Source organism: Pyxicephalus adspersus, chromosome Z, assembly GCF_032062135.1.
Source record: "Pyxicephalus adspersus chromosome Z, UCB_Pads_2.0, whole genome shotgun sequence".
NCBI lineage: Eukaryota > Metazoa > Chordata > Amphibia > Anura > Pyxicephalidae > Pyxicephalus > Pyxicephalus adspersus.
Genome location: NC_092871.1, coordinates 8,564,302 through 8,572,163, shown reverse-complemented (window position 1 = coordinate 8,572,163; position 7,862 = coordinate 8,564,302). Strand labels below are relative to the sequence as shown.

Genomic DNA, 7,862 nt, shown 5'->3' with positions numbered 1-7,862 from the left:
TTTGTGGCAGAATAGAAAATGTCTTGTATTGTATACGCACATTCTTTTCAGCTGTTACCGCTGGTTTTTAATCTGTTAAAAATAATTCCTTCTATAAATATTTAGGCTTATTAAGGCCACAGCAATGTGGAAAGTGTAGTTATCCATGGCATTCAATCAGAATTCCTCTTTGATGGACATTGATATAATGAAATTTAGTTAGTCTGGTTACTGGGCTTTGCACAGTACTGTAATGCCTTGTTGAATGAGCCCGATAGGGTGTAAGATTTTTTTCAGCTATAACGCCGATCTGCTTATGGTCATAAATGGTTTAATTTTTATGGTTGTGTGTACATATGTAAATATGTGTGTTGTGTTATTGTAAATAAATTTGCCATGGTTTATAAGTATGTGCAATTTATAGTTTCATTTTGTAATAATAATGTTGCACTTTTGCACAAATTTCTGTATGAACACCACATTTTCATTTCATAGTTTAGGGTCATTTTGAACTAAAAAAAAACTATTTGCAGTCCAAGAAAAATTTTCCACAGCAGTATCTTGAAAAACAATTTTTTTTTGTCCAAAATACCAATGCACTTCCTCACTAATATTGTACAAGGACGTGTGTGATGTCTACAGCAGCGGTCGCCAACCTTTTGGACCTCACAGGCCACTAGATTTATAATTTTAAATCCTGTGGACCATGAATATAAATTTGTTTTAAAAATATATACCGGTACATTTGTAATATAATGATCTTTCCGGATGGTGCCTGATGAGGACTGTAGAGCCTCTGATTCCATTGATCAGCTCATGGTTAAGTGAAGTATTACTATTGTTACTATTATCATTAGTTGCGGTCTACGGACCACTGCTTGGCGGCCACTGGTCTTACGGCACTCCTGCTGTTGGCTTTCCGGTCTTCGAACATTTGGGGTTGTCACTGCTGTACTGCTGACTGTTCCCTCTTGCTGGGCCTGCATAGCAAGTATCTATATCCTTTTCTTTCTGTAGTTCTTTTTACAAATCCTTCTGTTTTTGGCCTTTCCCTACTAGACATTCTAATATCTCTAACATAAGAAAGCAATGCTATGTCACTACCAAAAGGCCTATAAAACAGGGGTGTCAAACTCAAATACACAGTGGACCAAAATAAAAACTTAGACAAAGTCACGGGCCAAACTTGAAACTGAAATAGCACTGCTACTACAATTCCCTGCGTCAAGGAAACCGTCCAATGCGGGGCTTAATGTTTTGAGTGGCTGGAACTCCCTCTTTACTGTAATAGCACCGCTACTACAATTCCCTGAGTCTATAAAACGGTCCAATGAAGGGCCACGCATAGGCAGAGAGAGAGCTGGTTTAAAGACGCAAGTGAAATCGGGAATTGTAGTACCTGTGCTATTTCAATGCAGCGGCGGGACAACTGCAATTCGTATTTAGGATTCCTTTGGGGGCCAAAAAAAAGGACGTTGCGGGCCAGATTTGGCCCTCGGGACAGAGTTTGACACCCCTGCTAAAAAAAAACCTGTTCTCAGGTACACATCTCCTAAGTGAGATGAAATCCCCATGGGGACTGGATTCCATTTGCTTTCCATACCCTGATCTGGTATCCAGATAGTTTTGGAAAGGTGCTGGCACTCTAGTCTCTCTAGAGACTCACTCGCTGCTTTAAAAGGGCCTTTAAAATTCCTTGTGCTTGCAAAAAAAAAACACATGAAACTGCAATTTGGTTGTTTCCTGCAGCCCATCTACACTCACTTTGGTCACCTCAAACTGTTAGCTGTTATGGATTACTAATACAGCTGTTACCAAAATAAATGTTCCAAATGCAAGATGGCTCAGAATTTAGCACTCTGACCTTTGCAGCGCTAGGTCCCAGGTTCCAATCTTGGCTAGGACAATATCTGCATGGAGTTTGCAGGTTCTTTCCGTGTTTGTGTGGGTTTCCTCCCACATTTGCAAAAAAAAACAGGATAATAGGCTTCCCTCCAAAATTGATTTTAGACTGTATTAAAGATTAACATACAGAAAGATCTTAACATATAACTATGGTAGGGATATTAGATCGTGAGCCCCATTGAGGGACAGCTAGTGACATGACTATGCACTTTGTAAAGCGCTGTGTAATCCGTTGGCGCTATATAAGTACCGAAGAATAATAATAGAAGATGTGTTTTCTGTTTTTCTAATGACAACTTAAAATCTTGAATTTTTCCATCACTTTTTTTTCTAATGTTCTTGGTCACCCACACAAATACATAAGGTGACCCCCTTCAGAGGGGACATACCCGGCAATAAATACCTCATAAAAGTTTTGATCATTATATGCTCAAGACTTACCTTATGTGTCCATTTGAGTGTAAAGTAAAACAAAAAAACATACAATAATACTACATGTAAAACCGACAATCAGCAAGCCTCCATTTTTCCAGTGTCCCAAGACAACGAAAGGCATCAGGGCTGCTTGCAGCATAGTAAACATGCCAACATCTGCAGCTTGGGTTCATCTAAGTATCCTGGAGTCCTTTGTAGCTCCACTAAGTGTAGCTGGTTCCAAAGTTTTGTTGCCTAAAAATTGGATGAGCTTTAAAACCTTAACTTATTTATATAGCACCAACATATTACGCAGCGCTGTACATTAAATAGGAGATGCAAATGACAAATGAATACAGACAGTGACACAGAATGACGACCCTGCCACGAAGAGCTTACAATCTAAGAGGTGAGGGAAGTATCACACAATAGAGGGGGGTGTGGAGTGGTGGGAAGTAGTGAGGGTTTAGGAGACAGATGAAGATGGGTAGGCGAGTTTGAAAAGATGGGTTTAAGGGCTCTTTTAAATGTGCAGAAAGTAAAAGCAAGCCGAATAGGACGCGGAAGACCAGTCCGGAGAGTTGGGGCAGCTCTAGAGAAGTCTTGGACCGTGGGTGTGATGAGGTTATGAGTGAGGAAGTCATTAGGAGGTCATTGGAGGAGCGAAGAGAGCGGCTAGGGGAGTATTTATCTATCAGGTCAGAAATGTAAGTGGGACAAGAACTGTGGAGGGATTTGAAGGCAAAGCACAGGAGCTTGAATTTGATTACAAGGTGAAATGAAAGCCAAATTAGAGATCTTCATAGAGATGCAGCAGAAGAGGAGCGGTGAGAAGGATGGATGAGTCTGGCTGCAGCGTTCATATTTGATTGTAAAGGAGAGAGTTGGGTTAGTGGCTCTATACCAGAGATGGGCACTTTCAGACCTGCGGTGTCAATACTGTGCAGCTGGCACCTCCGGGGCGTGCAGTAAACTGCTGCTGTGGGCATGGGTGATGCAAATTACACCATGGTCAAAAAGATTTGCACACATCTTCAGAGAATAACCGCGAAGCCATAAGTACTATGTCAATTTTGGGAACCTTGCCGCGATCTGATGTGGCTGCATGCACAAACAATGGTCCCAAACTCTCCTGTTCACTGGAATTGGAGTGTTCATGACCGCAGTTGAACACTGAATGAAAGTGGCCCTAAGCATCTTCTAGTGCTAACACTGATCAACCAAAACAGCTCTGACCATTGGAAACATGGACTCAACAAAACCTCTGAAGGTGTCCTGTGGTATCTGGCACCAAGATATTCATAGAAGATTCTTTAGTTCAAACTGGCCTGCCCTCCACCCATAATGCATCCTGCTGCCATTTCTACCCCAATATTGTAAATGTACCCGGTCATCCACATGATTAAAAAAAACTTAATCATCAGGCCAGGCCTTCTAAAATTGTTCCATGGTCCAATCTGATGCTCATGCTTCCATTGTAGACATTGGTGGTCAAGGGGCAACATGGGCACCCTGATTGGTCTGTGGCTAAGCTGCATTGCTCTGTGTTGTTGGCATCGGGTTTTTAGCCAATCGTTTTTCCAATTTTCCTGCTTCCAACGCATCAATCAATCGTTCCCTTGATTACAAATACATTTCATTAAAATATTTTTCTGAGGAAAGAAATGCATTTCATATTAAGGAATGGGAATCCAGGCAGATGTGTAGGCAACAAACTTATCACATGAATGTGAATTTTCTTTCCCCTTTTTACTTTTAGACTTTCACCTCCAGTGGATTCTGTATGGTTGTTTTCTTTCACTGTCTTCAGGTCAGGTCCTGTATCGCCATTTGTGCCATCACTGTGGCCACACCGTTTTGTTATACCACAAACAATTAAAATAATACTAAATCTCTCTCTGCATGTGCAACCTTCTTCTCCTATAACGCCCCGCCCTTCTTCTCCTATAACGCCCCGCCCTTTCTTCTCCCATAACGCCCCGCCCTTTCTTTTCCTATTTCACACCCCGCCCCTTGCTCTTCTTACATCGCGTCACCAACAAAGCCCCGCCTCCTCCCCAGGGACACAGTTTCTGCTACAACATCCTGCCCCACCCCCAAAGTATCCGACTTCTCCAATAACGCTCCGCCCCCTCCCATCTCCCGCCCTGCTGCTGCCGCTGCTCTGAAGCTTCCCGGAAGCGGAAACGGAATTCTGTTCCCTGACGCCTGGCACCGGAAGAAGGCGCTGTATCGTTTAGCTGTAGTTTACCGCGGAGACACCCGTGCGGGTTGTTGGAATTGGCGGAGGTGTCTGTCATAGGTTAGTTGGCTTGTAAGCGGATTTTCGCTGTGAGTGTAATGCATGAGTGCGCATGTGTATGTAGGTAGACATGGGCATGTGTGGGACTAACACACAGTCATTGTCTTCTGCCTGTTGTGTACATTGTGTGTCACTTGTGTTGTATAGTATTTAACATAGATCCCCATTAATAATAATAATAATAATAATAATATATAATATTTCTATCTAGCAGTGGGATTTCCCCTGGGAATGATTCAATCATTATTATGTCTGTCATTTTGCTGTCATCCCCCCTCCCCCCATACATTTTTCATTTTGTAGATTTGTATACATTGTGCTTATTCTCCCCTCTCCATATTATATATTATAGCGCCAACATATTAGGCAGTGCTGTACACAGTCCCTCAAAGGAGCTCACAATCTAATATCCCTGTCATAGTCATATGTCAATAATATGGCCTGATTAACCTAACTGCATGTTTTTGAGAGGTGGGAGGAAACCAACGCGAACACGGTGAGAACATACAAACTCCATGCAGACCGGGGTTCGAACCTGGGACTGAATGGTGCTCATTTCCAGCTCCAAGCCTATCATTGTGTGTTGTAGCTGCGATGTGAAGGGACTTTGCTGTGTTTACGATGCAGCAAACCAATGTGAGTACTATGAGTAGTAGCTAAGGTACATATGGGGGCTTAAAGCAGAGCTAAACCCATAATAAAAAACACAGCTTTAATCCCTCAGATCTGGCGGGAGGCTTCTTTGTTTGGGTACCGCGTCTTCTCGGTATCCATCTTCGGGAAGCCCCGGACGCCGCCATCATCTTCTCTCTCCTTCCTATGTCACCTGTAGATGGCGAGAAAGATTGCATATGGCACTGCGCATGTGTAAATCAGCCCATTGATAAAAGGGCTACTTCTGTGAATGCTCCAGGTCAGGCATGGGCAGAAGGAGCACCGAAGGGATGCGTGACTTAAGCTACGTACACACTTCCAATTATTATCGTTGGTAAACGAACGACGAACGATCCTGCACGATATCTGCGAACGATCGTATGGCACCGATCCTGTACATACAGATAACAACACGATCGTTCGTAGATATTGTACACACAATAGATGCGATCGTTTGAACGATACAGGAAGTTACGTGCACCACAGGAACGTTCGTTCATCACGCATGCTCAGACCATGGACGATCAATGAACGATCGTACACACGAACGATGGTCAACGATCGTCGTCCAATCCGATCCGCCGGTCCGGTCGTTCATTTCCAACGACTTTCCTCGTTCGTCGGCGTCATTGGTTACTTTTTTTACGAACGATTTTTGCCCAATCGATCGCTCGTCGTTCGTTCGTCGTTCATTTTGAACGATAAAAATTGGAAGTGTGTACGCAGCTTTAGGTATCCCGGCAGGATTTGTGCTCCTATTCTGTCTTGATCGCCACAACGAAGTGCTGCACCCCTTTTTTAACAAAGGTTGTTGCACCTAAAAAAAAAAATACATTTTTTACTTTAAAAGGGTTGCCTAATATTACCCCCTAACCCATCTTCTTGGTGTCTAACTTTATTGTGGAACTAAACTCCCAGTTTAACAATCATCATGTCATGATAGCATCAGGTAGGTGATTATACAGAATGGGACAGTTTGATGTCTCCTCTGCAATAACCAGTTTTACCTGTCTGATCAGTCCAGCAAAATGTGAAAATCCTGGCTTTCCCCTTCATGAAATGAATAAACTCCTGCATGCCTGCGTGGGGGTTACATCATCCCTAAAGTGGGTGTATGGTTGGGTTATCAAGTTTGGTGAAATGGTTCTAGCCACCCCCTGGAGTGAGTGCAGTTTATAAATAAGAGTTTTTTTTAGCTAATTATATTCAAAACAAATTAGGTCATACAGCATAATAATTGATTGTAACAAAATGTTATCAAGTTATTCACCTCCCCCTTGCATTTCAATCATGCTCGGCTGGGGGAGGTCGCTAAGCTATGCTAAATATGAACTTCTGATATATATCAGAGTAGATCTGAAGAGATTAATACCAGATGTAAGTGAGTAAAAACCTTATCACTGAGGTCCTTAAGTCTCGTTATCCTAAGCGTTTCGCCACACAGGCTTCCTGTGACCGTCCTGCTGGATCCATTTGGGCAACGATTGTTCGCTATTTATTGTATTATTATTGTGTGTACGGTTAATCATTGGTCGCGGATTGTTTGCGGTGCACTTTCTCCGCTACACATCACTTCCTGCATCAAACGATCGTATCTAGTGTGTGTACATTATTGGTGGATTATATTTGAACGTATCGTTACAGCATGTACAGACTCGTACACTATACGATGCAAAATAATCGTGAACAGTTGTTCTGTCATTAGTTGTTCATTTTCTAAGGACAATTATTGTGTGTACATAGCCTTAGATTATTTGTCTTTTGGATTTACAGAGTTGTGTATTTTGATAATTCAGTGTTGGTGTTTATACACACGCATTTTAAAAAAGTCCGTGTCATGGGTGACATAATTCTGGCTTAGAACTGGGAGTTTGAGAAGATGCAGAAACCATTTGGTACCATTCTAATGGGGTTTCCAGCTCTTTCCAGTAACCTGCAGCTGTGCCGCCTGGAACCATTAGAGGCTGGGGTGGGTGGTAGTTTATTTTTGGCTTAAATCTTTTTGTGTTGTGTATAGCCCGGTGTCTGGAGACACAGTGAAACTTCCCTTTTCTTATGGAAGGTCCCCTTTAAACACATGGAATACTGTAGATGTCTCCATTGGAAGATTTCCCCTCACCTCCTGTTTTCATAACAACTAGAGTGTTTTTATTGCTTTGTGCATGGACAATGAACACTTGAAATACTGGTAACAACCAAAAAATGAAATAAACACACTAGATTTAATATATGGGGAGCACAGTGGCTCAGTGGTTAGTACTCCGGCCTTTGCAGTGCTGGGTCCAAGGTTTGAATCCCTACCAGGACTCTTATCTGCATGGAGTTTGCATGTTCTCCCCTTGTTTGTGTGGGTTTCCTCCCACGTTCCAAAAACATAGTTATTATTATTAATAAACAGGATTTATATAGCGCCAACATTATACGCAGTGCTGTACATTAAATAGGGATTGCAAATGACAGAACAATACAGACAGTGATTTAGGAGAAGAGGACCCTGCCCCGAAGAGATTACAATCTAGTAGGTGGGGGAATTTCACACACAATAGAATGGGCGATATGTAGTGGTGGGAAGTAGTGAGGGTTTCAAAAGACAGAAGAAGATGGGTAG

General features: G+C 42.4%; 1 protein-coding gene across 1 annotated transcript in view; it reads left to right on the top strand.

Moving 5' to 3' along the window:
• The first annotated feature begins 4,441 nt into the window (after window positions 1-4,441).
• The window catches only part of DAXX (death domain associated protein), a 23,841-nt gene continuing 20,420 nt past the window's right edge, over window positions 4,442-7,862 (top strand). Inside the window, exon 1 of the mRNA XM_072431361.1 lies at window positions 4,442-4,600. The gene's annotated coding sequence lies outside the window, so the exon portion shown is untranslated. The remainder of the gene's footprint in view (window positions 4,601-7,862) is intronic.